Raw genomic sequence first — 25,764 nt, forward strand, 5'->3', positions numbered from 1 at the left:
TAAAAATAAAAAAGCTGAAGTGTGGCCAAATAAATTAATAAAATTCAATTTCTCAAAACATGATCTAAAATTTCTATAATCATTTAAAAATACAGTTTGGGGCAGGGCATGGTATTGCAAGCCTTTAATTCAAGCACTGCAAGACAGAGGCAGATGCATCTCTGAGTCCAAAGCCTACACATCGAGTTCCAGCACAGTCAGCACTAATAAGCCCTGCCTCAAAAAGATGGATGATAGATAGATAGATAGATAGATAGATAGATAGATAGATAATTTTATTTTATCTGGTGGTTAAATTAGATACTGTTTCACCAGGTATAATGATACAAAACTCTAATCTCAGCACTGACAAGGCTGAGGCAGGAGGATCGCTACCAGGATGGGCTATAAAGGATGTTTTTATCTCTTTAATCAAGAAGTAAGGAAAGTTACAGAGAAGTCATCTTTCTTTAAGAGGAATTAAATTATTATAAATATAATTAACATATAAGACAATTAGTCATGGTAGGGAAAAAAACAGCTGCAGGGACAGACTTCCACACAACTGAGGAGCCCACCACAGTGACCTGGTCCAGAATGCCAGCTACCCAAGAAACCACTGGTGCCCAAGAAGGAGGAAACACACTGACAACACAGAGATCGCCCAGAACATCCTAGAGCTCACTGTGTAGCCCAGGCTGGTCTGGAACTGGTAGTCCTCCTGCGTCACATCCTAGGTACTATGATTACAGATATGGAATATCACAAGCTTTGAGTTATAGAAAACAACATTTTGTGTGCCATAAAAGAAAAATCACTATCAAATTATAATACACCATTTGGAAAAAGGATCTTAATTTTAGTGACGTTAAAAGAAGAGCCATATATGAGGATGCACACCTGTAATCCTACCACTTGCAAAGTTTAGACACAAGGATCAAGAGTTCAAGGCTAGACTCGGCTGCCTAAGTGTGAAACCAGAGGACTTCATGAGAGCCTGTCTCAAAAAACCTAAACATAACAAAAGGTAGAAAGTATGCATGTAAACTGACTGAGGGCAGTGTCCATGTTTCCTGCTAATTGCTGACTCCCCAACTCTTCTGGGCACATGGCTCACACGGCAGGCAACTCGAGCTATCAGGCAACTCGAGCCATCGAGACTCACTGTCAAGCAACTCCTCTGCCCTTCACTTTTTCAGCATATCTACTTTACTACTCAGCAAAGCTCCATGGAGAAAAATAATTCCATACAAGCTATTTCTTTCATTTGTTCTTTTAATTTTTATTGTTTCTTAAGACAGGGTCTTACTATATAGCTCTGGCTGTCCCGCAATTCACCATGTAGACCAGGCTGGCCTCCAACTCAGAGATCCACCTGTCTCTGCATCCTGAGTCCAGAGATCAAAGGTGTGCACTACCACCCAACAAGTTATTTCATCTTTGTTATTATCTGATCACTAACTGCAAAACACTAAGTCTGGGTAATAGAATGAATGGTGAAATAACAACTCTTAGCTTTAACAAACTCAGTTGATAGGATTGACATTTAGAGTCTTTATTTCAGATTAGGTGCTGAGGACTGAGCATGAGGCAAAGTGATGCATGCCTGTCATCTCTACTATCAGGAAGTAAGACAGGAGAATTAATCCCAAAATGTAGGTCAGCCTATGCAATCTAGGAGACACCCTATATTTGCCTAGCCTCTATTACATTCTGAATTCAATGCTTAGTGCCAGAAAACAAACATTACTTTACATGTTGTGCTAAGTGAATGCTAGATTTTAAAGGCCATTTGGTATATAATCATATGTATAGGAAAAATCCAAAATAGACAAATACATAGAAACAGAAAAGCCCAGAAGTTGCAAAGCATTTGGAAAAGGAGGAGAGTCACTAGAAATGGTTATGAGTTTGTTCAGAGAAAGAATAAGACACAACACAAACCTCCTTAGCTAGACTCACAACCATGGACAACAAAACTCAAACACTTCAGACAACATCAAACCACTAAGTCACTTCTCACCATCAAGTATTTTTTCTCCTCTTGGTCTTGGCACATGGAGATGGCATCTTGAGGTGGAACCATATTCCAAAGTCCATCACTTCCCAGGATAATATACTTGTGCTTCTGGGGGTCAAGAGTGTGGACACTGGTGTCTGGTTCAGGTGACACCACAAACTTACCACTGAAGAAATCATAGCTCCACAAGTCACCTAGGGAAAGGGGGCAGAAGAAGCACTAACTATTACTTGCAAGAGAGTCACATCACTGACTAAAGCACAGAGTCCCTAGATCCGTTCCTATAAATACAGAACAACTAACAGTATTTAAACCCACACAATCACTCTAGGAACAAGAGAATTCCCTCAACATGCTCAAGAACCAGCATGGGGATTTGCAGCAAACACCCTCCTTAACCTTAAAGTAGTGCTAAAGAAAACTGCAAAATGAACTAAGCACTCTCAGAATACTCGTGTTCTCTCTCATTTGAGTTTCTGAGATTTTAAGCAGATATGTAAGTTCATGTAATTATAGAATGAAATTAGATATGAAACTATCTAGGGGAAACAAAATAGTGAAAGAGAGGATGTCAGGAATGAGATAGGAGGGCATGCTGGATAATATACTCAAAGTACAGAAACACAAAAAAATAACCTAGAGCTTAGGGTCAGGGCTTGTAACTCAGCACCACATACCATTTAAATACCGATGAAAACATATAAATTATAACTATGACATGGGGTAGAGATATACATCAGAAATAAGAGTACTTGATTAGGACATACAAAGACCTAGGTTTGAGCCTCAGATTCAGAAGAAAATAATTAAGGACATTAATTCTTTTGAACAACAACAAAAGAATACTATGTCTTGACTGCCACTTGTCTTCCAATACTATGCTGGAGTTCTTTCTCAGCCCAGTAGGATGAATTGAATAGGAGGAAATTATCCATGGGTAATTTCATTGCACACAAAAAACAAATAAGTTATTAAAATAAAGCTAAGTATGGTAGCACACACTCAGAATCCCACTATTCTGAAGGATGGGAGGAGAATTGATTCCAAGTTTGAGCCAGATATGGCAACTCAGTAGGACCCCATTATGAAATTGAAAAGCACTCCCAGTGCAGCTCAGCAGTAGAGTGCTTGCTAGCATATGAGGCCTTGGGTTCAAACCCCAGCACCACAAACAGCTCTGCAAACTTGTTAAACCCAACAGAGAGAAGTCAATAGTCAATATATACATAGATACATATATGTTTTTTTCAAGACAGGGTCTCTCTGTATAGCCCGGCTGTTCTGGAACTCACTTTGCAGATCAAACTGGCATCAAACTCAGAGATCTGCCTGCCTCTTGCCTTCCAAGTACGTGTACCAACATGTTTATAATAAATATTTTTAAATGACACACAGTGACATTTGCTTTTGAATGGCTATCTTCTTCTCAGCCCACTTCCTCCCTAGAGAATGCCTTCTTCTTTCTTTGTTTTTGTTTGTTTTGTTTTGTTTTGTTTTGTTTTGTTTTTCGCGACAGGGTTTCTCTGTGTAGCCCTGGCTGTCCTGGAACTCACTCTGTAGACCAGGCTGGCCTCGAACTCAGAAATCCACCTGCCTCTGCCTCCCAAGTACTGGGATTAAAGGCGTGTGCCGCCGCCGCCACCACCCGGTGCCTTCTTCTTTCTTAATTAAGAAATTTCTCATATGGATAATATAGATTTAGTAGGCACTGGGCCAGTGAGATAGTTCAGTAGCTAAGGTGACTGATGAACAGCCTGACAACCTGAGCTTGATCCCTGAGACCCACATCCTGGAAGGATAGAACTGTATCTCAAAAACTGTCCTCTGACCTCCACGTGTGTGTTGTGGCATGCATGCACATATACAAATGCATAAATAAATGAGAAAAAATATAAAGAATGGGCATTAAGAAGACAGAAAGAGGAGTTGGAGAGATGGCTCAGTAGTTAAGAACACACTGGTTCTTCTTCCAGAGGATCAGAGTTCAAGTCCCAATATCCACATGGTAGCTCAAAACCAACAATAACTCCAGTCTTATAAGATGTGAAACCCTCTCTGGCCTCTAAGGGCACACTGCACATATACATGGTACAGAACCATGTATGCAAGGAAAATAGCCATACACATAAAATTTTAAAAAATGAAATTTAAAGCAGACTACGGAAGAGGCACTCAGAAAAAGGGCAGTACACACCCAATACACAGATGACAGGCTTCTGAAGAGAGTTACCCAAAAGGTACTTGAGATGGGGTTTGAAACTGCTTTGAATTTATTAGTAAAAATCCCTATAGTCTGAAAATTTAAATTCATCACGACATATTTATAGCCAGCTCCCTAATAGCATCACAGGATGTCTTTTCGGTAGATCAACGGGGGAGCCTTCGGTACTGGCAGCTGCTTGCCTGCTGGTAGTCATTCCCCTTTCCATCAGTAGAGGGTGCTGAAAGGACACCAGGAGCACCTAGCTCCTCTGGTTCCAGGGCTTGCTCCAAAACACCTGACAGCTCACAAGTAGCAGCAACTGTCAGACCAGCAACCAACTTCCCCCAAACTGTCATCAACTCTGTGGCTGACCTACCACAAGGGTTCCCAATCCCTGCTTCAGTAATCTAGTATCAAAACTATAATCAAAATAACCTTTTATGACATAAATCTTGAAGCCAGTCATGGTGAATAGTCACTGACTATAATAGCAGCACCTGTCAAGTAGAGGCAGGACAATCAGGGGTTTAAAGACAGTTCAGCTACACATCCAATTCTTCAAATCAGCCTGTGCTATAAGAGACCCCATCTAAAAAAATTTTTTTAATTTTTTTATAAAAAGAATTAGAAAGAATAGGTCAATGAGTGATTTGGTGTGTAAAGCACTTGTACCAAGCCTGATATCCTGAAATAAATCCCCCAACACACACATGATGGGGGGGGGGGGGGGGCCATGCCTTGGGAGATGTTCTCTAACCTCCTCAAGAGCACTGTGGCATGTGTATACCTGTATAATTTTCATTTCCAGACTAAAGACCATAATACTTTTAGTACACCTAAGCCTTGACTAAAACTCATCAGGTCTACCTTACCAACTCAAGCCTTTTTGCTTATTTTTGAGACAGGGGGTCTTGTATGCCAATAGACCTTGAATCAAAGTCATTCTGTAGTTGAAGATGACCTTAAACTTCTGATCCTTCTGCCTCCACCTCTCACGTCCTGGGAATTACATGTGTGCACTATGACAGCTAGTTTATTCAGTACCAGGATATAACCCAGTCTATGTGTATGCTGGCAGGTGCTCTAGAATCTGAGCCACATGCCCAGCCTAATTCCAGCACTGTGACAATTCCTGATACACTACATGATCTTTCCCACATCAGGATCTACTCCTGAAATATTTTTCATAAAGGCTAGTCCATTCTCCACTTCCAAGATGCAGCTAACACAATAATCCCTAAAAGTGACATTTCTGTCACAATGTATATTTTTCCCTTCTAAAAGAAGAAAAAGAAAGAGAAAGAAAGAAAAAGAAGAAAGAAAGAAAGAAAAGAAAGAAAGAAAGTTAGTTTCAAGCACATGTCTCTTTCTTTCAAGGGATTTCCTAATGTAAAGTTACCTTGATTTACATCTTCGCTGCCTACCACTCCCAGCAAGATGTATTTCATGACAACAGTCTGCCTGCATTACACATCCAAGGCTTACCAAAACACCTGACACTAGGGTACTATCTAGCAAAAAACAAGCTGTTATTTCCTCACAGAATTTTCTTTATTTTTATTTTATGTGCATTGGTGTTTTGCCTCCGCACATGTCTGTATGAGGATGTCATATCCCCTGAAACTGGAGTTGCAGACAGTTGTGAGCTGTCATGTGTATTTTGGGAACTGAAGTGGGTCCTTTGGAAGAGCAGGCAGTGCTCTGAACTGCTGAGCTCTATCTCCAGCCCCGAGAATTTTCTTTAGATAAACCACCCCTATGCAGAAGAGCCAAAGCAGGTATCTCATTAGTTATAATTCAGTGGTCGCAGCTATATGTGGTAAGCCCTGTAATCCCAGCCAACTGGCAAACTGAGACAGGAGGTTCATTATGATGACAAGGCCACACAGGGCCATACATTTATATCAGGCCAACCTGGGCTACAATGAGATCTCAAAAATAAAACAAAACAAGAATATTTCTCCCACTCTCAGTTTCTCCTACTCTCAGTTCTCTCTCAATTTTACTTAATAAACCAATTTCATTCTGTTCAAAATTAAATAAAACCAAAACAAAAAAAAAAAAATCTAATCTTCATTCTAAAACCAGAAGACTAGGAAAAAACTATTTTTATTTTGGCATCAACAATTTATTTTGCTAAGGAAACAAACAAAAAAAAAACCAAACCTCTGAGGCTTAAGATTATTAAGGGCTAAAGTAAAGAAAAATATTGAAAATTGTTTTAATCATAACATGAAGCCTTGACAAGCATGCAGGCTTATATCTGAATGAGTACTGACAGACACACAGATCTCTAAATATCCCTACAATGAACATGAATACAACTGACTGCTCTTCCAGAGGTCCTGAGTTCAATTCCCAGCGCCCACATGGTGGCTCACAACCATCTGTAATGGGATCTGACGCCCTCTTCTGGTGTGTCTGAAGACAGCTACAGTGTACTCACATAAATAAATAAATCTTTAGAAAGAAAGAAAGAAAGAAAGAAAGAAAGAAAGAAAGAAAGAAAGAAAAAAAAGGAAAGGAAGAAAATGAGTAAGCCCATAGCCATCAATCACAAGCAAAGAACAATACAGACTTTACCTCTTCCCTCGCTCTTAAAGTATTACCATACACTTCCATCATCTCTAATCTCACCATGTAAGGCCTCATCTCTCCATATCATCTTCTATTTCACCACTAGATAGAGCAGAAAATACAGCATGATTTTACCAAATGTAAGTCCATCTTACAAGTGCTCTTGCTACAGCCAGAAAAGGAATCTGGTCAATGACTGTGCTCCTTCTAACAGGTCCACTGTGAGTGAGCCGAGGTCTTTTCCAAACGACACGATTCACTCCAGACTTGTTCATTACACTAAAAAGTGATAGAGTACATAAGTAGTCTACATGATTAAAATACAACTAAGCCTGATATGTTAGAAATTAATAAAATGAGACTATATTATCACAAAATAATGACATATATTCAAGTGCAAAGATATAATAAGTCTTGCTATAAAAGACAGACAAAGCAGGGTAGGAATTATATGAGAGGAATTTGACTAGATTAGGCCAAACAGAACCACCTGCAAATAATATGAAAATGAAGGGATGGGCCAAAGAAAGCACAGGACAGAAGGACTCAGACAGTAAGGAGGGTGAAAAAGAGCCCTGATAAATAGGTTTTCCAGTTCCATTGGGGGATGAGGGACACAGAAGAATGTCAACTGCAGTGTCTCTGGTTAGAAGAGAACAGGAGCTGGGCATGCTGACTCAGACCTCAGGCCCCTGGAAGGCCGTGGCAGAAGGCTCAGAGCCTCCTTGGAGAACAGATTCCTATATATGTAAATGTTTCTGTAGTTCAAAGCATGAAACTAGACCTCAAGAACACAAAAGCTTTATAGATACATATCTGGGAGTTACAGGATAGAAAAATCCTCCTACAACTTTGCCAAAGGAGTTAGTTAAAAAGGAGTTAGTCACCTCAGGGTACCCTAAAACTTTGTAAGTATGGTTAATTATTTTTTAAAAAGAAATCAAAGAATAATAAAGAATAATGGAAATGATTGCTAATTCTGTACCTGGTGTGACTGAATGGGTCTTATATAAAAGAAATACCCTTATTTCAAATTAACCATGATTTTCCTGTGTCATGCCCTCCAAAACACACACACATACATAAAGCTTCTCTGATTTTTATTTTTTAAATATCAATAGAGGCACTAGAAAGATAGCTGAGTCTGTAAAGTGCCTGCCGTGAAAACAGGAGAACTTTAATTCTATCCTCAGGAACCAAATAAAAGCCAAGCATGCTGGTGCTGGTAGCACCCGCGTAAGGTGAATGCAGGCTGGGGAGGCAAACAGAAGGATCCCTGGAGCTCGCTGGCCATTCAGCCCACACAAGGCAGCAAGGCCAGGTCAAAGAGAGACTGCTCAAACACCAGGTGAACAAACCAGTTCCCAAGGTGTGGTGGCCTGAGTACTTGTAATCCCACCTACTAAGGAGACTGGGTGGGAGGATCATAAAATTTAAGGTCACCTGGACAACATAATGAGAATCTCATCTCCAAATATAACCAAGGGGAGCAGCAAGATACTCCGGAGGGAAAAGGGCTTGCCACCAAGCCTGATGACTTAAGTTCAATCCACAAGGTCCAAATATTAGAAGGAAAGAGCTGGTTCCTGCAAGGTGTTCTCTGACCTTTATGCATGCCTACACACACAAATAAATGTAATAAAAAAATTAAAAGTTGACAGAAGATAAACAAAACCAGTTGATATGAAGACTTTCCCCACCCCATTGGTGGGAACACTGAGCCTTGAGCATGCTAGGCACCCACCTGATTTGCCTTTAGCCCAACATACAGATTTGCCAGGTAGCCTCATTATTAATAAGAAATCTGACACACTGGTCCACATGTCACCTTCTAATTAGTTTATTGTATTTGAGTAGCAGGACCCCATCTCCCTAAACTAAATGAACATTAACTAACTTTATGTGCACTGAGAGTCAATTGGCTTCACAGTCTGGAAAACTAGATTAGGGATACAGCTCAGTTGTAAAGCTCTTGGCTAGCATATATGAGCCCTTAGGTTCAATATCCAGTACTACAGAAGGAAAAAAAAAAAAAAAAAAAAAAGCACAAAACCCTGAAGAAAGGATAGTAGTGATGGTTGGATGCACTGAAGCACTTGACAGTGCAAGCCTGTCGATCTGAACTCAGATCTCCAGGACTTGTGCAAAAGCCAGACATAAATGCAGGGATGTCTACAATCCCAGAACTCCTCCAGGGAGATAGAAGACAGAGATAGCAGAATCCCTGGAAGCTTTCTGTCACCTAGCATGGTGTATTCAGCAGAAACACAGCAAAGAAACCCTGTGTCACAAGGTAGAAGGCAGAAAGCAATGCCCTAGTTGTCCTGACCTCCATACTTTCCGTGGTACACACACACCCAGATAAGACTGACAGGGCAAGAGTGAGTAGACAAGTTCACCTAAAGAGGACAAGCAAAAGAAACAAAGGCCAAGCCAGGAGAGCCGAGCAAACAGTGGGAAATGGTCAATGTGCACTGTCCTACATTAACACAGTGCTAGGAAACACTGTCAGTAGGAAATGGGACACTGATGCTACAGTTTAACTTTTATTCAACTTAAGCAGTCACCATGTGGCCAGTGGTCCATCTCTGATATGGTGACAGTACAGCTGAAACAGATTGAAACACATTACCAAAAAATGTCAATATAGAGCATAATTGCAAAAAGTCCCTTGTTCACCATACTTTGAGAATAAGTTCATCTTTCAGTTCTAAAACCAAGGAGAGGTAGGAGACGAAAGGCAGTAGCATTCTTCTGTTTCTTCAAAGCTGAAGCTCAAATGAGGAAAATGAAGTAAACCGGTCATTCACAAGAACATCAAACAGGAGAAATGCATTGAGAATGAATGCCAGCATTCTGTCTCCAAACCCATCTTAAAGCCCAAGTGTTCTCTCTAAAAGACTACACCTGACAGGCGAGCCTTAGCACAGAGCAACTCCAGTAAGCTGTCTCCAATACAAATGTACTGAGAGTTCCCGATATTTCACTGGCAAGGATATTATGGTCCTTGGGTGTCAGAAACAAGACAAATAATGGTACTGTTTGTTAAGAAAAAAAAAAAGTCCTAAAACCAAAGCAGTGTTACAAGACACTATTTTTTCTGCACATTCTGCTGTTGTTCTGTATTAAAAGGCAAATGGAGAGGAACAGCCTGACATGCAGAGCTGACTACACATCAACAGAAGGCTGCAAAAAACAAAACTGCTGGCCAACAGCCTAGGTCAGGACTGAGGGACGTCAGGAAATAACTTATCATAAAATGGTTCAGTTCTTGCAAAAATACACCTGCTCCCAAATGGCGAAAGGCATGTGTCCAACTGTCCAGATGGCATTTTTAAGTGAAAAGGCAAAAACTACACTTTCTTTTTAAATGCTATTAAAAAAAAATCAAAGAAAAAAAAACAAATAAAATAACTTTAATTTAAAATTTCAAGTTAAAAAATAAGAAAATAATCAAGAAAAAATATCTTCTTAAAAATATAATGAGGGCTGGAGAGATGGCTCAGAGGTTAAGAGCACTGACTGCTCTTCCAGAGGTCTGAGTATCAATTCCCAGCAACCACATGGTGGCTCACAACCATCTGTAATGGGATCTAATACCCTCTTCTGGTGTGTCTGAAGAGAGCAACACCTGTACTCATATACATAAAGTAAATAAAAGCATCCAGTCCACCGATATTAAAAACGTATAGAAAAAGACCAGTGGTACAATTAAGTGGCAGAGATTTGCCTACATGTACAAGGACTAGGTCTGACCTCCAGAAATGAAAAAAAAAAAAAAAAAAGCCTCAATTTAAAAGATTGTGAGGGCCAGGTATGGTGACACAATCAGGAAGCATTCACAGACAATCTCTGTGAGATTAAGGTCAACCTGGTCTATAGCCAGAGTTAAGTAAGACCCTGTCTCAAAAAAATTAATAATTAATTAAATTTTAATTTTAAATAATTAATTAATTATGGGAACTGGGAATACAAGTCAGCAGTAGGGTGCTTGCTTAGCATGTATAAGACTCAATTCAATCCCAAGTAACTAACACATACACACACACACACACACACAGACACACACACACAGACACACACACACACACACACTCTCACTCTTACAGTGTCTCTCTCACAAAGAAAGAAAGAGAGAGGGAGGGAGGGAGACAGGGAGACAGGGGAGGGAGGGAGGGAGGGAGGGAGGGAGGGAGGGAGGGAGGGAGGGATGGGAATTGGAGGAAGCAGGAGTATAATACTAGTAAGTGAAAGACAGAATAAACAAACATGTGGAAAAAACAAGTATATGTACAACTATCTCAACTATCTCTCATAGGATTCAACAGACTACAACCTGAAAACAGATTCATTTAAGATTACACGTAATAGAACAAAAATAATAAAAATATCCAAGACAGCGATTTCAAAGACAAAGGAAATCTTGAAAGCAATCCTTAAGATTCTCAGGAGTCCCTTTGTAGCCACCAAAATGACTGCTTTGTGGCCTTGGCTATAAGGGAACTTGCTTTGTAAATAATGTTGACCTCAAACCTAGCAGTCTCCCTGCCTCTGCTCCCAAATGCTGGGATTACAGGCAAATGCCACCTCGGCTGGCTTAACAGATAAGTTTTCAATAAACAGGGCCCCACTATGTAATTCAGGCCTGCCTACAATTTACTATTCAACTTGGGCTGGCTACCAACTCATGGCAATCCTGCTTTACCCTCTAGAATGTTGGGATAGCAGGCATGAGCCCCAATACCCAACATAATCAAGTAAATTTCCTATGCCCCAGGAATTCAGCATCTTCTCAAAAAACTGTAACTTCAGGGCTAGAGTGGTGGTCCAGCACAGAAGAGCACTTACTGCTCTTACAGAGAACCCAAGTTCCGTTCCCAGCAGCCTCATTGGTGGCTCACAGGCACTCTAATTCCAGGTCCAGGAAATCTTCTGGACTCCAGTCACCTGCATATATGCAGCATACATTCAAATGTATATATACATACACATAAAATAAAAACCTAACTATAAGGTCTGTACACAAGTTACATTGCACACTTGTTGGAAGCCACAGCTTTGTTTGCAAATAGAAATGTGTAGTGTATGCAAAGTCTCTAGCCAGATGAAGCTTCCTTCATTCCAGGGTCATTTTACAATAAGCAAAGCTATCCTACAACAGAGCTGACATTTGTTTATCTTAACCAGAAAAAGTACAAGAAGATAAACTCAAGGCCATTTTTCAGCAAAATCAAGACATAAGCCGGGTCAGCCTCCTAATCAATAGAGGTGTGTAACTGTCCAAGCAGTTGCTCACTGCCACATAGAAAAAAATTAGCCTTTGTCTCTACTACATTGCTTAGATTTTTTTTAAAATTCTAAGTTTTAGGTTAAAATCTAAAAGGTAAAGCTGAATGCACATTAGAAAGGTGGCTCTCAAAATGTAGTCTGGAGATTCCTCAAGAAATGCCAAAGCTTTCTGAGCAGGTGTGCAGTCAGTTGTTTTCATCTCGAGGGCCAAGTATAGAGGTTTTTCAGCAGTGGAATGACTGGCTATGCTACAGAACCCCAGGAGCAAGTGTTTAAATGATAAAGTCATGTACTACAAAACCTGGTATGGGGGCTTCTACAAGTCCTAACTGTATACTATCCTGGAATAAGTAAAACTATGACAATGAACAGATCAGTACTTAACAACAATAGGAATGGGCACTGAAGAGGCAGAGTGCACAGATGATGTTTGTTTTGGATTTTGGAAAAGTATCTCTACTATGTAGCTCATGCTATATGGCCCAAGATGGGCTCAAATTACAGGTACAAACCCTCGTGGCTGGTAACACACAATAAAACTGCTTTCCAGATATTGCATTTACTCGTTCCAGGGCTTGGTGACACATACTTTAATCCCAATACTTGAAACGTAGAAGTAGGAGGACCTCTGTGAGTTTGAGGCTAACCTGGCTCACATAGGGTCTCAAAAAATAAACAATTATATTAAAATGTGTGTGTATCCAGCTATTGCAACCAAAGGTAACATTCCACAACAGTCTAAAGACAGAAGATATGAGAGACTAGCTGTCACCTATTAAACACTGCTGAGTTCTGCAAAAATGAAAAAGTAGGCCAGTCCTGTCAATCAAGTGTTTTCTCTCAGTGTAGATACACACACACACACACACACACACACACACACACACACACATACATGTCCCAGGAGACTTAAAAAGGAGAACACTTTTCTAAATATCTAGGGTTATGATAAAGATAAATTGTAAAAAGAGTATCTGCAAGGCACATGGCAGAACTGTTCTGCTCTGTCCAGATTCTGAAGGTCTTATGTCAGTATTTATTTGAAAGGCTTACAATAAAATTCTACCTATTGGTTTTGGGGTTTTTTTTTGTTGGTTTTTTTTTGGTTTTTTTTGGTTTTTTTGGTTTTTCGAGACAGGGTTTCTCTGTGTAGCCCTGGCTGTCCTGGAACTCACTCTGTAGACCAGGCTGGCCTCGAACTCAGAAATCCGCCTGCCTCTGCCTCCCAAGTGCTGGGATTAAAGGCGTACACCACCACTGCCCAGCAATTCTACCTACTGTTACTTGAGATATTACTTCTCCTTTAGAACCATTTTCATAAATAAAACAATTCAAAATAATAAGGTAAATATGAATATATATTTTTGCAACAAGCAAATGAAAATTCATAATACTAGAAGATTAACTGCTTTAAAAGGGAAACAGAGCCTATGCATGTAATCCCAGCAAAGCCCAAAGCCCTTGGGAGGAAGAGGCAGGAAGATCAAGAGTTCCAGATCAGGCTCAGCTACATAAGATTCTATCTCAAAAAAAGAGAGTGGAGGAGGCAAGAGGAAGGATTCATGTATAATCCCAGAACTGTGGAAGCTAAAACAGAGGATAACAAGTTGTAGGCCAGCCTAGGCTATACAGTGAGTTACATACAGGCTGGCTACTTTAAAAAAAAAAAAAAAAAAAAAAAAAAAAAAAACCTTGCCTCAATTAAAAGGGAGACAAAAGACAGAGTACACAGTTAGATAACCAGAACCAAAATAAGACAGACAAAACAAATGATTACCTCCCGCCAAGTCCTTCAATTCTTTCTCTTTCCTTGGGAAGTTCTGGCTTGTGATCTTGTGTCACCTCCACAGCTCTCACAAAATCATCCTTTGGGTCATCCTGAATTCCAAGGACCACCCCAGAGTCACCTACATGAGCTACATACATCTTCATGCCCCGGATGATAACCACACTGGCAGTTGTCCCGGACGTGCTGGGAAGACCTGTCATAGTCTTTGGCCATTCTGCTGTAATAAGAAAACAAACATTTTATATTTTACTTCTCCAGATATACACATTAGAACAGTTATTAGAATATAAAAAGCAACATATCTTGAATTAGCATGCTAACACTTGAGTTTATAAAGCAAGAAGTTTAAGAAAAAACATCTTGAACTGGAGATGTAGCTCAGTAGCAGAGCACCTGCCTAGTATTCTCAAGATCCTAAATGCAATTCCTAGTACAGAATGAACAAAAGGGAGAGGGAGGGAGGGAAAGCTTAGAATCCACTTGTCTGAGGTAGGGTTTTTATTGCTGTGATAAAACACCATGACCAAAACAAGCTTGGGAAGAAAAGAAAGGGCTTTTTTTTTTTTTTTTTTTTAAAGATTTGCTTATTTATTGTGTAATGTTCTGCCGGCATACATGCCTGCCCACCAGAAGAGGGCATCAGGTCCCATTACAGATGGTTATGAGCCATCATGTAGTTGCTGGGAATTGAACTCAGGACCTCTGGATTCCAGTCCAGCACTCTCAATCTATGAGCCATCTCTCCAGTCTCACGAAAGGGCTTATCTCATCTTACATTTCTACATCATACTCTATTGTCAAGTCAGGGCAGGAACTCAAGGCAGGATCCTGGAGGTAAAAACTGATGGCAGAGACCATGGCGGTCTTGCTCCTCGTGGCTTTCCCATCCTGCCTGCTTAGAGAAGCCTGGACTGCCAGCCCAGGGAAGATACTGCCTATAGTGAGCTGCGCCCTCCCACATCAACCATCAAGCAAGAAAAAGCACCACAGGCTTGACCAGGTCAATCTGGTCAAGGTTTTTCTCAACTGAGGTTCCCTCTCCCAAAATTATTCTATCTTGTGTAAAGTTGCCATAAAACTAACTAGAACACTACCTGAGGATTTAAATTAAATCCTCTAATCAATAAATTTATAAATAATATAACTAGAATAAAACTATAAACCAATACTGAGAGAAAAAAATTACAGGCTAGATTTTCTGGTTCTGTGTACTACATAGAAAAGCAAAGGTATGTTAAGTTTTCTTTGCTAGGAAGCAAACCCAAGGCCTCCTACACACCACGCAAGTCTGCCACTAAGCAACCATCAAGCTCTGCAGTACAGCTGGTTGTAATAGTGTAGCTTTCCAGAAATAGCCATTTGGTTTTATTTTTAAACAACTTTTAAATATTCAAGTATTTGTTTTTTGTTGTTGTTTTCTGTTTTATTTTGTTTTGTTTGGAAACAAGGTATCACTCTGTAGCCCTATCTGGCTTGGAACTTGCTATGTAGACCATGCTAACCTAATCTTGACCTCAGAGACTCTACCTTTGCCTCTGCTCCTCTCTGTCTCTCTGCCTCTGCCTCCTATATTTTCATTCGTGTGTGTGTGTGTGTGTGTGTGTGTGTGTGTGTGTGTGTAGAGCCCAAACAGGCCAGAAAGGCTGTCAAATTCCCTGGAGCTAGAGTTATAGGCAATTGTTAGTCTCCTGACGTAGGTGCTAGGAACTGAAGGCAGGTCCTTTGCAAAAGCAAAATATGCTCTTAACTTCTAAACCATCTTTACTGAACACCATGGACAAGGTTCTATACAAAGAAGATTCCGCATACTACTTCAAATAATATTTACAGTACCCTGTAAGACATAAACTTATTCTCTAGCCAGGCAGTGATGGTATGCACCTTTAATCCCGGCAGTCAGGAAGCAGAGACAGGCAGATGTCTGAGTTCAAGGCCAGCCTAGTCTACAAAGTAAGTTCTGGGACAATCAAAGCTATAGAAAAACCCTGTCTTGAAAAACAAAAACAGATTATTCCTATTTCATCTTACAAGTGAAGAAATCAATACCTTGCATGATTAAGAAGCTTGCTTAAGAAAGCTTAAATGTTAAATAACAGAACTCTCAAATCAATTCCAAACTATATACTGTCTAGTTAAATTAAGTGGCAGTCAACAATTCTGTAATACTAAACTATAACTGCAAATTCATGATAGCAGATTGAATCCCTTACTCACATATTCTGCCCACCAAAACACTACTGAAAGGACAAAATATAAAAGTAACCCCATAGCAGACATGAAGCAGAGTAAAGGTCACAAGCAAATATGGAGTCCTGTTAAGTCTGAGCACACAGTTATACTAGGATAACTGCAGAAGGCAGTCGTCTGATGAGAAAAGTTAATAAGAAGGAATAAATTGGTTCTCCTTAATTGAGTTCAAGAAAACTAGTAAAGGCTAAAGATGTGTGGTAGAGCCAGGCTGGGGCTCAGCTCAGCAGTGCCAAGCACCTGCTGCTCAACCGTGAGGATCAGCGTGCACACCTCTAACTCCAGGCCTAAGGGATCCAACACCTTCTGACCTCTTGTGTACACCCACTAGTAAATTACCAGGAACAGAATCAGAAATACTTCACAGAACAAAAGAAAGTATACAAAATGTTCCTACAACCGAAATCAGACAGGCCACCTAAAGGAAAAAAAGACAATATGCCTAAATAGGCCTTGAACCAGAGAGAAAACTCAGACAAAAAAGCATGCAAAGGCACTGGATTTTTCTTCAATCATATGGTAAAACACAAGAGAGCACAGCATGGGTACAACTGCTTAAAGTATGACACAGCAAATGTGGTCAGAATGCGGAGCAGCACAGACTTCAATCAAGTACTGAAGAGAGAGTGTGAGCGTAGACCAGAACACCACAGGAGCATCTGGGTATTGTGCGAGATGGGAAGACAGGCATCCTCCTCAACCGCCCCTAGGAATACACCACACATTACGGCAGAAACGCATGGCCAGAGCAGCACTGCTCACAAAGGGTGAAGAAAATAAACATCAATCCTGATGCCCTCTGGATTCTACGAAATGTCTAAGAATCTCAGAAACTCCTGAGCTAAAGGAGATATACAGTGACATACCACAAAAACAATGTATTCAATACACCTGATCAAACTACTAAAAACATCAACAAGCAGCAGAAAATTAAGGTTCAAGTGATGGTTACTCCTTGGAAGTAGATAGAAACATGAAGCTACGGTGGCAGAAAACTAATCCTACCTACTAAAAGACTGAAGTGTGTGAGGAGCCGCCCTCACATTCACCGTTGCAAGATGGCGCTGACATCCGTTCGACCAACTGACAAATGGTTTGCGCGTGTGCTAGTGCACTGCCTCACCTGTGACACAATACCGGCCAACGGAGCTACAGCCAACCATTGGTGCCACGTCCTAGGCGGGGAGCAGTTTCCTATATAAGGGCTGGGATTTTGCCCCCTCGGGGTCCTCTTCATCTGTAAGCTTATGCTCTCCCTCTCAAGACGCATAAAGCTTTACTGCAGAAGGATCCTGTTGTGTGCCGCGTCGTTCCTGCTGGCGGGAAGGTTGCGCAGGCCATCTGGTGCCGAAACCCGGGATATCTCGACCTCGTCATCGTCAGCACCTCAGAGGACCCCTCGATTCAGAGGAGGATTCAGAACTGCAGGGAGGTACATTCGGAGAGGTATGTCTGCCCTGAAATTTATGGCCTGATCTTCACTGTGATTTTCATGGTCCTTGTTCTAGTTGTTAAAAACTGTTTAGGAGATGAAAACTATAAGGAAGCAGTAAGTGAAGGGCAGGTTACTCTCGAGGGAGTTCAGGACAGCATGTCAGAAACCGAATGGAGTGAGAGGTTGGGCGCGCGCAAGAAAAAGGACGTCCCAAAAAAGAAGGATAGGCACCCTCCTAAGACAGGAGAGATACCCCCGATGGAGTCCAGTATCCCTCGTAAGGAGAGAAAGGGTGGGCTCTACCCCTCTTTGGAGCTGGAGGCACTGACCCTCGACAGTTCGGAAAGCTCCAGTGATGATGACACCTCTGGTAAGGATACTCTTAACTCGGAGGAGGAGGCTGAGTTAGATGAAGAAGCAGCTAGATATGAGGCAGAGAGATATCACCCAGATGATAACAAGAAATATAAAAAATTACCTAGAATTCCTCCTCAAAAGAACGGTGCCCTCTGCACCTCCGCCTTATGAGGCGCATCCTCCATCAGGTTACTCGCTTGTACCAGAAAAGGTGAGGAGAAAGATCAGGACTGTATTCCCTGTTTTTGAAACAGAAAAATGGAGGGCGAATTCATGTGCCAGTAGATTTCAACCAAGCTTAAGGAACTGGCCGAATCTGTTCGCAAGTATGGGACCAATGCTAATTTTACCCTGGTACAGCTTGATAGACTTGCCAATTCAGCATTAACACCAGCAGATTGGCAAATGATTGCAAAAGCCGCCCTCCCCTAATATGGGCCAATATATAGAATGGAAAGCACTGTGGTATGAGGCCGCACAAGCACAAGCCCGGGTCAACGCTACTGCCTTGACCCCGGAACAGAGAGATTGGACTTTAGACCTGTTAACAGGTCAAGGGGCTTATACTGCTGATCAAGCTAACTATCATTGGGGAGCCTATACCCAGGTCTCTGCCACGGCCATTAGGGCATGGAAGGCACTTTCCCGAAAAGGGGAAGCGAGTGGACAACTCACAAAGATAATTCAGGACCCCAAGAGTCCTTTTCAGATTTTGTGGCCAGAATGACAGAGGCAGCTGGGCGTATTTTCGGAGACATAGGTCCAGTCGAGCCCCTAATCCAACAGATAATTTTTGAACAAGCCACTCAGGAGTGCCGAGCAGCCATTGCGCCACGTAAAAACAAGGGCTTACAAGATTGGCTTAGGGTCTGCCGAGAGCTCGGAGGGCCCCTTACTAATGCCAGGCTGGTGGCTGCTATTCTTCAATCACAGAGGCGCCCCCTGATGAGACCCGGTCCAAAGGTCTGCTATAATTGTGGGAAGTCCGGTCATTTTAAAAGGATTGTACAAATTTGAATAGAAAGGAGAGACTCCCACTCTTTGTGACAGATGCAGCAAGGGATATCATAAAGCTAGTGCATGCCGTTCAGTAAGAGATATTAGGGGCAGACTCCTCCCCCCGCTGGATAATCAGTCAGACGAGATGCCAAAAACGGGACATCGGGGCCCCGGTCCCAGGGCCCTCAAAGATATGGGAACCGACTAGTCAGAACCCAGGAAGCCAACAGAAAGAGAAATCAGGAAATAACCCAGGAAGACCCACAAGGGTGGATTTGCGAGCCGCCTCCAACTTCTTACTAATGCCACAAATGAATATTCAGCCAATTCCGGTGGAGCCTATAACACCCTTGCTTCCCGGAATCATGGGCCTTATCCTCGGCCGAGGATCACTCACCCTGCAAGGTTTAATAGTGTACCCCGGGGTAGTGGATGGCCAGCATTCTCCTGAAATACAAGTCTTATGTTCTAGCCCTAGAGGAGTTTTTTCTATTACAAAGGGAGATCGAATAGCCCAGTTGCTATTCCTCCCTGAGGTGGGAAGGGTCAATAGAATGGGAACAGAACAGATGGGCTCCTCAGGTAGTGATCTAGCTTACTTAATGATTCCCTTGAATGAAAGGCCTAAACTGTGTTTAAAAGTAAAAGGAAAAGATTTTGAGGGTATTCTAGATACTGGGGCTGATAAGAGTATCATCTCCTCACACTGGTGGCCCAAAGCATGGCCCACCATTGAGTCATCACATTCGTTACAAGGCCTAGGATATCAGTCTTGCCCCACCATCAGCTCCACAACCTTGACCTGGGAATCCCCCGAAGGACAGCAGGGAAAATTTATACCTTATATTCTTCCTCTTCCCGTTAACCTCTGGGGAAGAGATGTCTTGCAGGGTATGGGTCTCACCCTGTCAAATGAACCTATTCTTAAAAACCATATTCGGACCAGGCAAGAGACATGATGATTAAGATGGGCTACAGGGAAGGAAAAAGGACTGGGAAAGTTGGAACAGGGCAGGGTGGAGCCTATATCCCCTAGTAGAAAACAAGATAGAAAAGGGTTGGGTTTTTCCTAGGGGCCGTTGGGGTAGTACAGCCTATACCGTGGAAAACAGAGGACCCGGTGTGGGTTCCCCAATGGCCTTTATCCTCTGAAAAACTAGAAGCTGTAACAAAATTGGTAAAGGAACAATTAGAGCTCGATCATATTGAGTCTTCTACCTCACCTTGGAATACTCCCATCTTCGTGATCAAAAAGAAGTCGGGAAAATGGAGATTACTCCATGACCTCAGAGCTATTAATGAACAGATGAAATTGTTGGGGCCCAGTCCAGAGGGGCCTTCCTGTGCTCTCTGCTCTCCCTTGTGGCTGGAAGCTCCTCATTATAGATATTAAAGATTGCTTTTTCTCCATACCCTTGTGCCCTAAAGATAGGCCTAGATTTGCTTTTACTATTCCTTCCATTAATCATATGGAACCAGACAAGAGGTATCAATGGAAAAGTCTTACCCCAGGGCATGGCCAATAGCCCCACCATGTGTCAAATTTTTGTTTCAAACAGCCTTGGGAGCCGCTAAGACAACGGATTTCCCACCTTACTTGTCATCCATTATATGGATGACATACTTTTGTCACATAAAGAGGTTAAAAATATTACAAGAAGCCTACCCCTGTTTGATACAAACTTTGGCAGCAATGGGGGGTTACAAATAGCAGTGGAGAAGGTTCAGATCTCTGAGGTGGGCACCTTCTTGGGGACTGTTATTTCTCCTAGCCAATGTAATTCCCCAAAAATTGGAAATCTGTAGAGACCATCTGCACACCCTCAATGATTTTCAGAAAATTATTGGGAGATATAAATTGGCTCAGACCCTTTTTGAAAATTTCTTCAGCTGAGTTGAAACCTTTATTTGATGTTTTAGAAGGAGACCCCCATATCTCCTCTCCTAGGGCCCTTACTCCTGCAGCAAGTCAGGCCTTAAAGAAGGTAGAGGATGCCTTGCAAAGAGCTCAGCTGCAGCGCATTGATGAATCACAACCTTTTATCCTGTGTGTTATGAAAACCATTCGGCTGCCAACTGCCGTGTTGTGGCAGAAAGGGCCCTTATTATGGGTTCATCCGAACGCCTCTCCTGCCAAAATTATAGACTGGTATCCCAATGCAATTGCCCAGCTTGCGCTTCGAGGAATAAAGGCAGCCATTACTCATTTGGACGAGAGCCTAACTCTCTCATTACACCTTATACTGCTGCGCAAGTACAAGTTCTGGTGGCCACCTCTAATGATTGGGCAATCTTGGTTACCTCCTTTTCAGGACAGATTGATAATCATTATCCTAAACATCCTGTTTTACAATTTGCATTGAATCAGGCTATAGTATTTCCACAAATTACAGCTAGGCAACCTCTTAAGGATGGGATTGTTGTATATACAGATGGGTCAAAGACTGGTCTGGGTGCTTATGTAGTAAATAATAAAGTGGTGTCAAAACAGTTCAGTGAAACATCACCTCAACTTGTAGAATGTTTGGTGGTACTGGAGGTCCTTAAAACCTTTCCAGGGCCTCTTAACATTGTGTCAGATTCCTTTTACGTGGTTAACGCAGTTAACCTTCTTGAAGTAGCTGGAATCATAAAGCCCTCTAGCAGAGTTCATGGCACCTTTCAACAAATACAGCTTGCTTTGTTGAATAGAAGATCTCCTATGTATATTACTCATATCAGAGCCCATTCAGGACTCCCTGGCCCTATGACTTTGGGAAATGAGCTAGCAGATAAAGCTACCAAGCTCGTGGCTGTTGCGTTATCATCTCAAACAGAAGCAGCAAGGGAGTTCCACAAACATTTTCATGTGACGGCGGAGACCTTGCGTCGCCGTTACTCACTTACCAGAAAAGAAGCCAGGGAGATTGTTATTCAATGCCAAAATTGCTGTGAATTCTTGCCTGCTCCTCATGTGGGAATAAACCCACGTGGCATAAGGCCTTTACAGGTCTGGCAGATGGATGTTACTCATGTCCCTTCCTTTGGAAGGCTTCAATACTTACATGTCTCTATTGATACATGTTCTGGTATCATTGTTGCCACACCTCTAACAGGTGAAAAGGCCTCACATGTGATCCAACATTGTCTGGAAGCATGGAGTGCCTGGGGGAAACCCAAACTCCTCAAAACAGACAATGGACCAGCTTATACCTCTCAAAAATTTCAACAGTTCTGTCACCAAATGGCAGTAACTCACTTGACTGGACTTCCATACAATCCTCAAGGACAAGGCATCGTAGAACGTGCCCATCGCACACTTAAATCATATTTAATAAAACAGAAAGGGGGAGTTGAGGAGGCTCTCCCCCCAGTACCAAGAGTAGCTGTTTCCATGGCACTCTTTACCCTTAATTTTTTGAATCTTGATGCTCAAGGCCACACTGCGGCTGAGCGTCATTGTATAGAGCCTGACAGGCCAAAAGAAATGGTAAAGTAGAAAGATGTGCTAACAGGAAAATGGAAAGGCCCGGATCCTATTTTGATAAGATCCAGGGGAGCTGTTTGTGTCTTCCCACAGGAGGACGAGTATCCCTTCTGGGTACCAGAGAGACTGACCCGCAAGATCTTTGAACATGAAAAACCGATGCTGCCAAAGTCTACAGTTGATCATCATGATGAAGATGTTGATAAGCCTGAGGATGGTAACAGGGACACCATGGTGGGGGATTATGACAACCTTCCCAATTCCCATGCCGGTGACCAATAAGTCTTTGGGCTTGGCCTATATCCCTTATGATGATCAGATTCAGAGCGTGCCCACCAATAACAGCTATCGCTTGTTAGGAAGTTTATGTTTTATATTTTACTTTCTCCCCAGATATTAGCACATATTATAATGATACCTTTATGGGATTTAATTTCACATACATGAATCCGAGAAAGGCAGATGTGAATCCGTTTGACCAATGGCTCCTTTGTGGGGTAAACGGAAGTTGCACCGATCTGTCACCCCTTGTTATGCTAGGGAAGGGGGACACCGCTAAGGGACAATTGTCATTTGACTGGACGGGTACCCTTGGTGGCTCCCTTGGTAAAAGAAAATCGGGGGGTAGCTTTAGTTGGCAATCTGCTAACACCAAGTATACTGAGTTTAAGAGCATCACATTTGGACCTACTCCGGTCTGTGTATGGCCACCTTTTGTTTGGATAGTGAGCAATGATAGTTTTATCTGGAATGAGACCTTGACATGCACACCTAATACCTGCTTTTTTGTTCTCTGCTGGAATGCTACAATGTTCCCTTTTGCCATGGTTACCCGCTTGCAGAGATTTGTTCTTGTGCCAGTAGAGGCACCCAACACTTTAGCCCATTTTAGAATTAGGAGAGATTTTGGAATTTCTGCCATTATAGTGGGCATTATTGCAGGGGCCGCTGTAATAGGATCGGTTACAGCCTCTGCCCTTGCATTATCCTCCTCGGTGCAGGCGGCAGATTCTATAAACCAACTGTCTGCATCAGTCACTCCAGCATTGGATGTACAAGCCTCTGCCAATTCACAAATCATGGGGGGATTGATGCTAGTGAATCAGAGGATTGACCTGGTTCAAGAGCAAATTGATATTTTATGGCAGTTGGCTCAATTGGGATGCGAACAGAAGATGCCTGGGTTATGTATAACATCCATACCTTATGATAATTATACCCGCACCACTAATTTGTCAAAAGTTTTTTCTCAGTTTTTATTGCAGAATTGGACCCTAGAATTCGAAGAAACGCTTCATAAATTGCGCTTTGCCATAATTGAGGTGAATTTGACCCGCCTTGATTTATTCTTGACCGAGGGATTGTCGTCATGGATCCATTCAGCCATCTCCTTCTTCAAAGAGTGGGTGGGGGTTGGCCTGTTCAGAGCTGCACTCTGCTGTGGGGGTGTGTTACTCCTCTGGTTGGTTTGCAAGCTTAAGGCACAAACGAAAAGAGACAAGGTGGTTGTCACCCAGGCACTCACGGCACTAGAACAAGGTGCCTCCCCCGATATTTGGCTCTCTATGCTTAGGCAATAGATCGCTGGCCACTCAGCTCTTGCACCCCAAGAGGCTGCCCTCACTGCACTGGGTAGAGTGAGTGTGCTTCAGCAGCCCAGGAGAGTTGCATGGCTAAGCACTGCAGCAGAATGGCCCTGCGGTGGTAAATGGGCCTATTCTGGGGAGATATGTCATCTTGCATGAAGGTTGAGTGCCTAAAATAACCTTCCCCCAGGAAAAATGGCACAGAGAGAGTTGTAGGCTATATCAGCCCTTGCACATCGCTGGGCGTTGCCCATTGCACGAGATAGGGTGATCTTGCCTTACTCTAATTTGCTTACTGGGGATTTGACCTCTATCTCTGCTCTCAGCATTGGGTGGTCTATTGCTTGATGATTAAAAGAAAAGGGGAGATGTGAGGAGCCGCCCTCACATTCACCGTTGCAAGATGGCGCTGACATCCGTTCGACCAACTGACAAATGGTTTGCGCGTGTGCTAGTGCACTGCCTCACCTGTGACACAATACCGGCCAACGGGCTACAGCCAACCATTGGGTGCCACGTCCTAGGCGGGGAGCAGTTTCCTATATAAGGGCTGGGATTTTGCCCCCTCGGGGTCCTCTTCATCTGTAAGCTTATGCTCTCCCTCTCAAGACGCATAAAAGCTTTACTGCAGAAGGATCCTGTGTGTGCCGCGTCGTTCCTGCTGGCGGGAAGTTGCGCGGGCCAGATCCCTTCTGTTGTCTCCTCTCTCTGGATGCCCTTCTTCACTCTCCTTCGTCTGGATGCCATTCTGTTCTCTCCTCTCTCTGGATACTCTTCTGTCTTCTCCTATCTCGTGATGCCCATCTGTCTTCTCCTCTTTCTGGATGCCCTTCTGTTCTCTGCTCTCTCTACATGCCCTTCTGTCCTCTCCTCTCTGTGGATGCCCTTCTATTCTCTTCTCTCCTGGATGCCCTTCTGTCCTCTCCTCTCTCATGATGCCCATCTCTCCTCTTCTCCACCTGGATGCCTTCTCTCTTCTCCTCTTTCCAGATACTCTTCTGTGCTATCCTCTATCTGGAAGCCCTTCTGTTTTCTCCTCTCTCTGGATGCCTTTCTGTTCTCTTTTCTCTGTGGATGCCCTTCTGTCCTCTCCTATCTCTGGGAGTCCTTCTGTATTCTCCTCCCTCTGGATGCCCTTCTGTTCTATCTTCCCTCTGGATGCCCTTCTGTATTCTCCTCTCTCTGGATGCACTTTTGTTCTCTTCTCTCTACATGAACTTCTCTCCACTCATCTCTCTTGATGCCCTTATGTTCTTTCCTCTCTCTGGATTCTTTTCTGTCTTCTCTGCTCTCTGGATGCCCTTCTGAACTCTCCTCTCCATGGATGCCCTTCTGATCACTCCTCTCTCAGGATGCCCTTCTATTCTCTCCTCTCTCTAGATGCCCTTCGGCCTTTTCCTCTCTCTAGATGGCTTTCTGTTCTCTCCTCCCTCTGGATCCATTCTGTACTCTCCTCTCTCTGGATGCCCTTCTGTCTTCTCCTATCTTGCGATGCCCTTTTGTCTCTCCTATTTCTGGATGCCCTTCTGTTCTCTGCTCTCTCTACATGCCTTTCTGTCCTCTCTTCTCTGTGGATGCCCTTCTGTCCTCTCCTCTCTCATGATGCCCATCTGTCCTCTTCTCCATCTGGATGCCTTCTCTCTTCTCCTCTTTCCAGATGCACTTCTGTGATATCCTATCTCTGGAAGCCCCTCTGTCTTCTCCTCTCTCTTGATGACCTTCTCTTCTCTCCTCTTTCTGGATGCCCTTTTGTTCTCTCCTCTCTGTGGATGCCTTTCTGTCTTCTCCTTTCTCTCTCAATGTCCTTCTGGTCTATC

General features: G+C 42.6%; 1 long non-coding RNA gene across 1 annotated transcript; it reads right to left on the minus strand.

Annotated features, from left to right (window-relative positions):
- Positions 1–23,592: 23,592 nt before the first annotated feature.
- LOC143433885 (uncharacterized) lies at positions 23,593–24,609 on the minus strand. The gene is made up of 2 exons (XR_013070421.1): positions 24,416–24,609; positions 23,593–23,836 (listed from the first exon to the last, which is right to left on the minus strand). It is a non-coding gene; the product is annotated as an uncharacterized LOC143433885 (long non-coding RNA).
- Between the last annotated feature and the right edge of the window lie 1,155 nt (positions 24,610–25,764).

This window comes from Arvicanthis niloticus, unplaced genomic scaffold (assembly GCF_011762505.2).
Source record: "Arvicanthis niloticus isolate mArvNil1 unplaced genomic scaffold, mArvNil1.pat.X pat_scaffold_845_arrow_ctg1, whole genome shotgun sequence".
In the NCBI taxonomy this organism is placed as follows: Eukaryota; Metazoa; Chordata; class Mammalia; order Rodentia; family Muridae; genus Arvicanthis; species Arvicanthis niloticus.